A 12,799-nucleotide genomic window follows, 5' to 3' on the forward strand; every position below is an offset into this window, starting at 1 on the left:
AACACGTTTCTGCTGAAAAGGCTTTAACACAACATAACGACTCTTTTAGAAAGTTGAACAAGTTTTAGAAATATTTTCTCATCAGTATCATCCCTACTCATTAGTAACATCTTTACTCATCAGTATAATCCCTACTCATCAGTATCATCCCTAATCATCAGTAACATCTTTACTCATCAGTATCATCCCTAATCATCAGTAACATCTTTACTCATCAGTATCATCCCTTCTCATCAGTATCATCTTTCCTCATCAGTATCATCCCTAATCATCAGTATCATCCTTAAGCATCAGTATCATCCCTATCGCTATAGTTAGAGCTATCATCCCATGTAGCCCTTTCCTCTGTTTCCTGGGTAACATTTGCACAATTTTGGCACCAACAAATCAGTACAAGAAAGTCTTGCAGACATACAGGAACATTTTCCAGACTCACATTTGCCTTGCTTGCAGCTGCAGTGGACTACCTGCAACACACTTTCAGGGGCAGGATTTCTAGTGAAGTTCAAGTCTTTATTGTCAGATGCACAGAACAACACAAGGTCAGACTGGTCACTGAAAAATTCTTAAAACAAGACAACGCAAAGCAACCTGGCATAACATATAAGTACACAGAATAAAGATTACATCTATGATAAGCAAAAATATAATAACCCTCCTAATATATAATAATATACAATATTCAAGACAGTATAGTAAACCTCTAAATACGCAATACACATAATATCCTATGCTAACCTTATAAACCTAAACTAACCTAAGACAAGTGAAGTACAATAATGCAATATTGCTGAGAGTGCAACCAGTAGCTGAAAGTGGCAGTGTGTAAAGTGACTAGTGAGAAGTGTATTAGTGTCCATATCAATGTTCATCCAGAAGCCTGATGGCCCTTGGAATTAAACTATTGTCCAGTCTGCGTGTGTGAGACCAAATGTTACGGTATTGCCTGCCAGAAGGCAACAGGGTAAAAAGACTGAATGATGGGTGGTAACAATCTCTTAGAATTATTATGCCAGCTTTCTCGAGTCCTCCAGGTGACTGCTAACTCCACATCCTCAAGGTGCCATCCATTGCCAATTGGTGAAGGGGCACACATTATACCCGTCATAGAATGTCTCATTATGGCTGCTTGATAGTTTGCCCTTTTGCAGTGTTGATACAGGGCATCACTTGTCGGGGGCATGGATAATTCTGGCAAAGCTGACGATGCCATGTATCTTCCATCGTTCACGGTTTTGGCAGATGAGTGGCCATACAGGTGGCACACATATGTACAAAGTAGTTGCAAAGTTGTTCATCAGGGTGTCAGGACAATAACCTCTCTCTCAACGTCAGCAAGACCAAGGAGATGATTGTGGACTATAAGAGGGGGCAGGAGGAGGAGCATGCACCCCTACACATCAACGGATCCGAAGTGGAGGTCAGCTGCTTCAAGTTCCTCTGGGTGAACATCAGCAATGATCTCACCTTGTCTGTTCACAAGGACAAGGTGGTCAAAGCGGCCCGTAAACGTCTCTTCTTCCTGAGGAGACTGAAGGAGTTCGGCATGGACTCAGTCATCCTCACTAACTTTTACAGATACACTATAGAGAGCATTCTGACCGGTTGCTTCACAGTATGGTATGGGAGCTGCACAGACAGGGACCGCATGGCCCTATGTAGTGTGGTCCGTTCTGCTGAGTTCATCATCGGCAGGAAGCTCCCAGCCCTACAGGACACCTACCAGACACGTTGCCTCAGGAAAGCTGGCAGGATTCTAAGAGATTGTTACCACCCATACTTCAGTCGCTTTACCCCATTGCCTTCTGGCAAGCGTTACCGCAGCATTCGGTTGCGCACACGCAGACTGGAAAACAGTTTCTATCCAAGGGGCCATCAGGCTGTATGTCTGAATGGAACTTGATATGGACATTGATTCACTTCATACTAGTCACTTTACACACTGTCACTTCAGCTACTGGTTGCACTATCAGTAACATTGCACTACTGTATTTCACTGTACTTCGCCATCAGGCTCCTGAATGGACACTGACATGGTCATTGATTCACTTCTTACTAACTACTTACACACTGTCACTTTCAGCTCCTGGTTGCACTATCAGTAATTTTATCTGTATATTTAGAAGGTTTACTTATTTCAGCTTAGCATAGATGTATTTTATGTTCTGTGTACTTATATGTCATGTTATGCCAGGTGCTTACGTTGTCTTGTCTTAAGAATTTCAGTGCCCAGTCTGACCTTGTGTTGTTCTGTGCATCTGACAATAAAATACTTGAACATGAACAAAGTTAGACTGGTCCAGGTTAAAACTACTACCCAGATTTGTAAATGCAGTCAGGTATTCATCTTTCTCACAAGCAACAGAAAATGCCTTTATTTTGCCTTTGCCATAAATGTCAATGTTGCCTGTTGCAAGTGGAGTGAAACCCAGTGTCTTCGGGAACATTGTCAAACTCAACTTCTAGACAATGTTTGTATGTTTCCGCTATTTTCTGATTCTCACCCTGCAAGCCAAGCCACCGTTTGGGCCTGTATCTGAATGTATCCCACCGTGTGCAGGTAAAATACTTTCTTTATGGACGTGAAATGCATATAGCATTGTTTAAAATCCTTACCACGTAGTTTTGAAGGTTTGGCCTTAATTTCCTCGTTTTCGCTACTTGATATTAACGAGATTGATTGAGAAAACATCTTGGACTCTTTAAATGTTGTTACAAAAAGCGACCACTTTATTGGTCAAGCAGTAAGCACGTCATGATTTCCTCATCACTCATGATCAAAATATAATTATGCGATGAAAGAACTAGTGCTGACTTTAAACACAAATAAAAAATTAACTGCAGGATTCCACATGGATAACTTATTTTCTCTTGCTCAAAACCAATAGGTGTTTTTATCAGAACAAAGGAATGTAGTGCCCCATATATGGGAACGGGATGAAACGAAAAACGGCTTCACCTTACGGCCTAACATGCCTTGTTCATCAGAGGAACTGGGCCCAAACTGAACTGCGGGTAATTATCGCCCCATCCTCATCCACATGTATTGAGATGGAGGGATGATGGGATGAAGAGTGTACACGAAAATATGAACGACTCCTGGAGAGCATTTGAAGAGACTGATTTTCTCTGCTTGAGGGTCAGTCTGCCTAGACCAACCATAGTGTGTGTGTGTAACTGCGACATTGATTATTGTAAGTCCCTCTGTGCCAAGTGTGGCTGATACTTCCTGTTTCAGTTTGGTGACATGATGCTAGATGATGTTTGAGAACCTCTTTCTTTCTCTCTCTCTCTCTCTCTCTCTCTCTCTCTCTCTCTCTCTCTCTCTCTCTCTCTCTCTCTCTCTCTCTCTCTCACTGTCACTTTCAACTACTGGTTGCTCTTTCAGTAACATTGCACTACTGTACCTCACTGTACCTCGCCACCAGGCTCCTGTTTGGTCATTGACATAGTCACTGATCTGCAAATTTGCACTATTGCACTGTACCCCACTTAGGTTAGAATAGGTTATAGGTTTGAAACAGTTTTTTTTGTGCATTAGGGTTAGTATAGCGTACTATTTATTGTTTTTTGTAATTTAGGAAGTTTTAGTGTTAGGGTTAGTATAGTCGTTTATTTATTGCTATCTGTATATTTAGGAAGTTTCACTTATTTAAGCTCAGCATAGATGTAAATTTGTTCTGTGTACTTATATGTTATGATGTTCTGCCAGGTGCTTGCGTTGTCTTGTCTTAAGAATTTCAGTGCCCAGTCTAACCTTGTGTTGTTCTGTGTACCTGACAAATAAAAGACTTGAACTCTCTCTCTCTCTCTCTCTCTCTCTCTGAACCCTTTGTGAGTGAAAAGCACCAGTGTATCAACAGCTCATGTTTAAAACACAGGTAGGCACAGTGCAAGTCAGGGGGATGTGTGTGTGGGAGGATGGCAGGGGTTACAGCTTAATGATCTGTAATTACAATCAAATCAAGGGGAACATCTGTCAGTCATAGCCCTCTTCTCTCTTTCCCTCTCTCTCTCTTTCTTTTACACACACAAACACACACACTCGAATAGCCCTAACCTTTCAATCTCAAATTACAATTCAAACGATTTAATTGGCCATGACCAAGAAAGCAACTACTGTATGGCCAAAGCATTTTGTGGACAATGGTAAAACCGAGGCTAAGAATAAAATAGAATTGCAAGTGAAAGTCCTCCTCCTGCTCTTCCTCTGCTACTCCCACTCTTCATCCTGCTCATCTCCTACTCCATCTCCTCCTCTCCTACTAATCCTCCTTCTCCTCTCCTATTCTTTCTCCAGCTCCTCCTACTCCTATCTTCTCCTACTGTTCCTTCTCTGGCTCCTCTCTTCTTTCACTTCTCATCCTCCTCCTGCTTCTTAGTGTGTAATATGAGAATGCCTTCCTCGCAACCACTGCAGGTAATTTATAATCCTTTTCATTACAACTGGTAGATTGTTTCATCTGAATACCCCAGGATTGGACTCACACAGACACCTGCTAATACACGGCTGCCTTATACACATTCACACACACACATGCTGTGCATTTGTCCATGCACATAACAGTGTGTTTCGTTTTGTTTTTGTTCCCCAAAATGTCAAGATCTACATCATCTTAATAGTCTTTCTATTGATTCACCAGCCCCATCCATCTGCTATGCTGATGTCTACCTCCAATACCTGTCTACCTGCACTTCTTGTCTACCTCCACTACCTGTCTACCTCCACTACCTCTCTAACTCCACTACCTGTCCACCTGCACTTACTGTCTACCTCCACTTCTTGTAAGACACATTTCCTTCAGGACAATAAAGTCTATCTTATCTTATCTGTTTACATGAACTACCTGTCTTCCTGCACTACCTGTTTACCTCCACTGCCTGTCTACCTGTACTTCCTGTCTACCTCCACTTCCTGTCTACCTGCCCTTCCTGTCTACCTCTACTGTCTCACTGCACTAGCTGTCCAACTCCACTAAATGTCTACCTGCACTTCCTGTCTACCTCCACTTCCTGTCTACCTCCACTTCGTGTCTGCCTCCACTACCTGTCTACCTGCACTACCTGGCTACCTCCTCTACGTTGCACTTCCTGTCTAGCTCTCTCCCTGTCTCACTGCACTGCCAGTCAACCTCCACTACCTGTCTACCTTCACTACACGTCTGCCTGTCTACCTGTCTACCTCCGCTACCTGTCTGCATGTCTGTCTGCCTACCTTCTCTTCCTGTTCTTCCTGTTCTTCCTTCTACCTGTCTGTCTGTCAACCTGTCTACCTGCACTTGTTGCTTCCTAACTGATTTCTCTGCCTTCCTTCATCACTCCTCTTCCTCTGTGTTCCCTCCTTTTCTTATCTGTCTAGCTTCCTTCTTTCCTCCTCTCACTCTTTTCCTCCTTCCTTCCGTCCTTCCTTCCTCACTGCTCTCTGCCTCCCAGCTTCCCAGCCTGCGACCTACTTCCATTAATTGTGGTTGAGTCTGCCTCCTCTTCTGTCACTTCTCCTCACAACTGGACCAGTGAGGAGGGAGGGGGACGGAGGAGGGAAAGGAGAGATGAAGGAATGGAGGACAGTGGGAAAGAGGGAGGAGGGAAGAAAGCAAGGAAGCCAGGGAGAAAGGGTTCAGAGGTCAGGCACACAGAGGTGATGGGTTTGTCTCAACAAGCTGAACACCACAAAATATGTCTGACTGTCTCTATCTCTCCACCTCTCTCTCTTTCAGACATGTCTTTCTGGCCCCCTGTCCCTTTCGTTCTCCACCTCCATCTATCTCCTATCTCGCTCCCTCTTTCCTTATCTCTCACCACCTCTCTCCCTACATTTCTCTGTTGCTCTCTGTCACACACACAGATCATTTGGAGGGTGTGTCTTCCTTGTCTACAGTGAGGTACAGCAGTTGGAGCCAGCTCTACTGATTTGGTCAGCAGCTTGGCTGGGATGACAGCACTTGCCCAAGGCCACAGCATGCACATTTCAGGGTCCATGTGTGTGTTTGTGTGCATGTGTGTGTAAGTGTAAGTCTATGTGTAAGTCTATGTGTATGCGTGTGTCCCAGTGTGTGTGTGACCCTGTGTGCCTGTCTGTGCGTGTGTGTCTGTGTGTGTGTCTCCATGTGTGTGTGTGTGTCTCTGTGTGTGCGTGTATGTATGTGTGTGTGTGTGTGCTCCAGTTCTATCAGGGCATCCTGTCCTGTGGTGATGTCACCAGTAAAAGAATATAAACCCTGACATGACTATCCTAGAAGATATCCCAGGAATCCCTCCTGCATTGTTCCCAGATCCACAAGCCTCCAGTAGCCCCATGGAGGAGGGAGAGCAGACTATGGGTCCTGTGGTTCTCAAGGCTCACGACACCCTCAGTACCCAAACCAGGGGCGGTTCTACATGGGGGCCTACAGGGGCCAGGGCCCCTGTAAAAATGTCCCTGGCTCCCCCTGTGGCCCCCCCGAGCTGACTAAAAAAGAAAAAGAAGAAGCAAGTAAAAAAAAAAAATGTTTTCTTCTTCTAGTAATCATCATGAAACAAAGAAGGGACATTGCAGCCATTTTTGCCACAATAAATACAAAAGTTAGAGAAACATATCAAGGTATTGAGAGAGCTGAAGAGCTGGAAGAGGGAGAGCCAGAGCCGTTTGTATGATTTTAATGTAAAGCAAAATTAAAGTATTTAATGTTTAAATATCATTTGTTTGTTTTTAATGTGCCCCCCTGATTAAACACTGGCCCCCCCTTGGCCCCCCCCCCCCCGTAAAATTTGTCTAGAACCGCCACTGACCCAAACACAAATCACCCCGCTTCATGCAATCTCCTGATAAATCTCCTGAAATGCTCCCTTCTGATGAAGTAGGGGGACGTATGAGTATGTGTGTGTGTCTGTTTATAAAACATCATCATGATCATGATCATGGCTGCCTCTGATCGTAGCGTGCTACTAATTATACCCCGGCATCGCCGTCACCAGCAGATGATTGCCTCTCATGTGACACCAGGTGGACAGCTATTGGCTACTGACGTTTGGAAGTGGCTCCAGAGACTCTTGACAATCTGTGTGTGTGTTTGTGTGTGTGTGTGCGAGCGTGTGGGTGAGAGTGTGTGTGTCCGTGTGTGTGTGTGTGTGTGTGTGGGTGTGTTTGCTGTGTTATTAGAGTAGTTTACAGAGACAATACACCAACCATCAGCTGTGCAAGTGTGACACAGTCTCACTCCCAGGCCAACATCCCAGCTCACTGTCCCCTCCCAGGCCAATATCCTAGCTCACTGACAACTCCCCTGAGCGCCCCACATCTCCACAGCCTAGACACCTGCAGCACCAGGCAAGGGGAAGCTCACTGTGTTTTGAAGTCAGGATAATCCTTACATGTTGATGGTATTGTGGGGATTGGGGCTATACTAATTCAGCCCTCAGCTAGTCTTGCTGACCCAGCCAGCCGAACATGGGCATTCATGTGTGGCCTACCTTACATGCACACACACCTGCACACACACACACAAACACACATCATTGCACACACTGCCTGGTTCTACACGTATCTGTCTAGTTCTATACTGCCCCACACCAGTCCTACTGTTCTAAACTGCCCCACACCAGTCCGCTGTTCTATACTGCCCCAGACCCGTCCTACTGTTCTATACTGCCCCAGACCGGTCCTACTGTTTTATACTGCCCCAGACTAGTCCTACTGTTCTATACTGCCCCAGATCGGTCCTACTGTTCTATACTGCCCCAGACCAGTCCACTGTTCTATACTGCCCCAGACCCGTCCTACTGTTCTATACTGCCCCAGACCAGTCCTACAATTCTATACTGCCCCAGACCAGTCCTACTGTTGTATACTGCCCCAGACACACAGGACCAGTACTGCAGTACATCTGGGTCTGTGAAAACACGGCAATCTGACAAATACATTTAGGCACTTCACCGGAACGGAATTAACGTGAGGAGAAAGACCGAGATGCCAGTTGTTGCCTGCCCAGCCACGTCTGAATGTTACGCAATGGAGAGAGAGGGAGAAAGAGGGAGAGAGAGAGAGAGAGAGAGAGAGAGAGAGAGAGAGAGAGAGAGAGAGAGAGAGAGAGAGAAAGAGAGAGAGAGAGGCAGGAAAGAAGTAGGGACAGTGTTCTGAACAGTGTAACACAAAAACACATTCATCCTCAGAGCTTTCAAACAGGCAGAGATAATAACAGTAAAAGCTGAATGTAGCCATGTAGCCTACATATGCTCTTCTGTGAATTACGTCATATGATCTGTGGTCAAATGTTTATTTCATATTGTCTCTGATTCATCTGAGCAGATTTTTGACCAATAACGACTTCTTCAGACTGGAACGAGAATGAGACAGACATAAAGGGGGATCTCAGATTAAGATAAGAGGCAGTCCCTGACATAAGGGCACTTGTCACAACAACATTTTGATCTGGAAAAGAAATATGTCACCAAGGTCCGCCGGGTCAACCACGTTACACCCTAACAACACCACCAGAAGCTGGTGGTGTTGTATACAGTATAGAACCACTGTTCCTTCACACAGCCAGACAACACCTGACACTACAGCTTCTGAAGCCCAGACGGACATCCTTAGTGTCTTAGTCCCTGGAGCAGTCTGGCTTCCATGTTAAAGCAGAACGGAAGGCTGTTGACAGAATATCTTGCACCACATTGGTGGCTTTTTCATTGTGCTGTGAGCACAGCTCTTGGTGTGGAACAGGCCGCGAGCCTCTCTGCTGTGTATCAGTTAAACTGATAGTGCTGGCATTGGACAGAGACCAGACCAGGCTGTGCTAGAGACCAGAGAGCAGGGTCTTGGCACTGACTGGCAGACTGTATTTCATATGTAATTGTGATGATTGAGATGCAGGCATATCCCACAGGCTGGGTTAGGGATACCTAACCGACCCCGGGGTTCACCCTAGTCATAAACCACCGGCTACCATGTGAAGCACGCTCCAGCTCAATCCCAGGAGAATAGGCGTTGTGTTCCTAACATCAGCTTGTCGCTCGGTAAACCGGGGAAGCCCCTGTAGCTCATTATGTAACCAAAGAATAAGCGCTTCACGTTTAATGTGTTCAATAAGCTAACTCCGAACTTTAGGCTATGTGAAACTTCTGTTTTCTTTCGTTGCTACATAGTCGATGTGTGCAAGCTAGAACATTGTGTGATATGAACATAAACCTCTGTTGTAACTCATAATCGTAAAGATATAAATATACACAGAAACAGGTTGAGTGAGTTGTGGCTCTCTTGCCAATGGCTTTGAAAATGTTTTGACAGTTTTATTTAAATATAAAGGCGCTTTTTATAACCAACCCCCCATGCGCCTCTAGATGCCACTTCAGGCTGTACGGCCTAATAACTGACAATGTTGTGGCCCTCCTCCCCAGGGGTTCGGGAACAGTTTGATTTTCCAGCTATGGCAGCTAGCTCTGTTACAGTAGTGATTGGTTATGCCAGATCAGAGTGGCTCTCAGAAGGTCCAATAGTTTCAATTTCAACAGAGTACCCGCCTACAAGGAAGTCAACGCTTGGAGCGAGGCCAGACTCTTTGTACAAATACACGAGAGTCTGGTTAGGACCAGGCTAGTGCAGCATAGCGGCAATAATACGAATAACAACGAAGGCTAATCTCCAACATGTTTTATGAGATAGCCTATGATTGACTACAATTTTCACATTTACAAGCGTTCGTCATAGTGAGTCTAAAATGCAATAATTCTGGAGGCAGTTATTTTGTTCTTTTAAAATGTAAGCTAACCATAATTATTATTATTATTATTATAATAGGCTAGTATAGGCTTAGTTGTTTAAGTATGTGTGTCTTGTATTTTAAATGCCTATTTGTAATCAAGATGAACAATAAGTAGTGTGTAGTGTGTGTTCCTGTTTTTAATCATTGCGTAGATCATTGTACTGACTTAAACTTTGACGCTCAAAAGACAGTCTGACTTGCGCGTTGCTTCGGGAGACGTGCACCGGGTCGAGCCGTGGCAGTTGGCGCGACTGTTCAGCCCAGCCTTAGAGCAGGAAAGGTCAGGTATACAGGAGAAGCAGGACTCGATGTTACACAGAACAAACAGCAAGCACGGTCACTTTTAAGACGAGGCAGATGCAGTATAGGCGTATAGCCAACGGACACCTGTTGGTGTGCCGCGCGCTCTGAAGGCAGCGCACAGTTACGCTAACATGTGTTTATTAAAAAGTAACAAAGGAAACACTCAAGACTATAGTACCAATGCGTTAGCAAGACTGGAGCCACATAAGAAATAAACAAAAGTCGTCACACAGAACTTGTAATTCACTTGTAATTCTAACCTCCTTCATTGTCGAAATAACGTTATTTTGAAGCATACTTCTGTGTACAGTAGCCTATTACAAAAACTGAGTGGCTGGACGACTCGCCTAACGTCATTGTCGCACTCTCATCATCATTTGAAGCGGTGTCATCAGCCCGGGGCAAGAGCGGCGTGCGAGAGGTAAACATGATTACCTGGGGGACAGCTTAACCCCGACGTGCGCCAGCTCTGAGGTCAAAAACCTTACAGTTTTTTACAGTCGCTAGGACCCATTTCTCAATACTTAAGTCACGTTTTCAAAACTCTTAACGCAGTTGTCCTAACCAACTTTCAGCTCGGCACGTACAGCATTTAATTTCACATTCAAAATGGACTAAAACTACCAAATCACTTCCTACATGTCTCAAATCAACTCATTCCTCCATAACACTAGCAAAGGATGACAGCCAGCAAACATACTTTGTCACCCACAAAACAATGACCTAAAAAACACTAACAACAAGTAGCATTATACAATGTTTTATACAATGTAAAACCAGGACAACTCTCTACTGTTTAGAATGTACTGCAATATATGTTACTGGAATGAATCAGACATGATGCAGTATGCTTTAATGTGTTGTATATCTTTCTTTTTTTTCCCACTAGTAATTCCAGAATACAATCATTTGTATACACACCATCCACTGATACAGATACAATAGGAATGCTACTGTAATATTCTGCATTTGGCCATAGGTTCTCATCCACACCACATCTTATGTCATCTAAGGCAATACACCTAGGAAAGAATCTTCTGGCATGCCTGATCCATCCCTGGCAATGTCCAGGCATCCAGCATTCATTGCGTCCAGGAGGGACATTTGATCATGTGGATGGTGGTCATAGTAAACCTTCCACCTCCATGAGGAAAATAATTATTCTATGGGGTTGAGGAATGGAGAGTAAGGTGGGAAGAAAAGTGATATCATTCTGGAATGGGCTGCAAACCACTCGGTGACTGCACTGGAGTGGTGAAATGCCACATTGTCCCATACAAATGTTGGCTTTCTTCTCTCTGCATCCTTTTCCTCACCTAGCACAACCCTTTCTGGAGAGATCATTTTATAGCATTACATTTTTTTATTCTAAATATATTTCATTACAATATTACTGTAGAAATGTAGCTAATTTCTGTCTTATTCAGTTTTGTATTATGTTATTGTTTTGAACTGAAGTTTAACAGTTTTGAAAACAGTATGTAAGCATGTCCAAATTGGCCTGTAGGTACATAGAGTTTTGGCAGTTGTTGTGTCGAAGTGAGAAAAGAATGAATGAAATTTGAAAGATGTAGTCATTGAATGCATTTTGTGCCAAAGCAATGATAAATGGTTCACAGTTTAGCCCACATGTACTTCTGTTATGCTCGCTGTGTGAAGAGTTTTGAAAACGTCACTTAAGTATTGAGAAACTGTGTCCTAGCGACTGTAAAAAACTGTAATAACGAACAGTTTCATTTTCTGCTCCGTGTTCATATCTTATCTATAGAGATGAACCACCTATAAACACAACCTTTATTTTGACATCTGAAAGAGGAAAAGTGGATTTGAATGAGCAAAAACATTTGTATAAAGGCCTATTGAGTATGCTTTTTAATTAAAAAGAACATTGGTTTGTTTGTTTAAACACAAAGAGATGATCAAAAACGTGTTTGCCCTCCACAAACATTAGGTGTTTAACTTATAAAACCGTATATTTTTTTTTTTTCTTTTTTTTTTTTTACTGTTATGGGTTTAATTACAGAAACAACAAGAGATCCGGAGTTAGTAGGAACAATTTCCAGAAAATACTGAGGTAAATACTTACATGTAAAACTCCTGTGTTCACTGTTCCTTCTCTCAGCCTATTTCAGTTAATTTGGGCATATCTGTGGTGAGTGCCGAAGAGAAGCCATTTCCAAATCACTTTTTAGAAAATCCCAGACCTAGCTGAATAGATTGACGATTTAATTAGGCCCAACTGCGGGCGAATTGCGTGTAAAAGTTAAGTGCAAATTCTAAGCGCACCAAAGGATGGATCTGTTGAAAATACGCGCGCCAGTCGTTCATTCCTTGTTATCGGGCATTTTCACTGGTCCATATTTGGGTTAACCAATTGATCGTTCATGTATGTAATCTCAAACGTACAGAATAAAAGTCGTCCTTGTCCTCAAATTCCAAACAAATGTTGATTTAGTCCGATGAACAACTTCCCAAGAGCGCGCACGAAGCGTCTGGTCTGTATCGTTGTGAGATTGACCGCTTGCCTGTCTCCGTTAACCTCTCTCTCTGAAACGCATCCCGGCCATTTGATTGCCCTTGCGTGGCGGAGTGAGGAAGTCAGATGTTTTTGGTAACGCCTACCCCTATTTGTCTGCTGGGCACTGTTTAGACGACCTCCGCTGACGCGTGCAGTGTAGTCTGGAGATATGATTTCAAAGTAAGCTCTACATAACTAGATAATGATTTGCGAAAACAGAATGTTACTATTGAAGAATAAA

The 12,799-nt window shown here is 43.7% G+C and overlaps 2 protein-coding genes across 7 annotated transcripts in view; one reads left to right on the plus strand and one right to left on the minus strand.

Moving 5' to 3' along the window:
• LOC124470297 (sodium channel protein type 4 subunit alpha-like) overlaps positions 1 to 12,685 on the minus strand; it is a 285,750-nt gene extending 273,065 nt beyond the window's left edge. For all 3 annotated transcript variants that reach the window (XM_047024114.1, XM_047024115.1, XM_047024113.1), the window contains exon 1: positions 12,127 to 12,685. The gene's annotated coding sequence lies outside the window, so the exon portion shown is untranslated. The remainder of the gene's footprint in view (positions 1 to 12,126) is intronic.
• The window catches only part of LOC124470298 (WD repeat-containing protein 48-like), a 37,191-nt gene that overhangs the window by 11,470 nt on the left and 12,922 nt on the right, over positions 1 to 12,799 (plus strand). The window lies entirely within an intron of this gene.

This window comes from Hypomesus transpacificus, chromosome 8 (assembly GCF_021917145.1).
Source record: "Hypomesus transpacificus isolate Combined female chromosome 8, fHypTra1, whole genome shotgun sequence".
NCBI lineage: Eukaryota > Metazoa > Chordata > Actinopteri > Osmeriformes > Osmeridae > Hypomesus > Hypomesus transpacificus.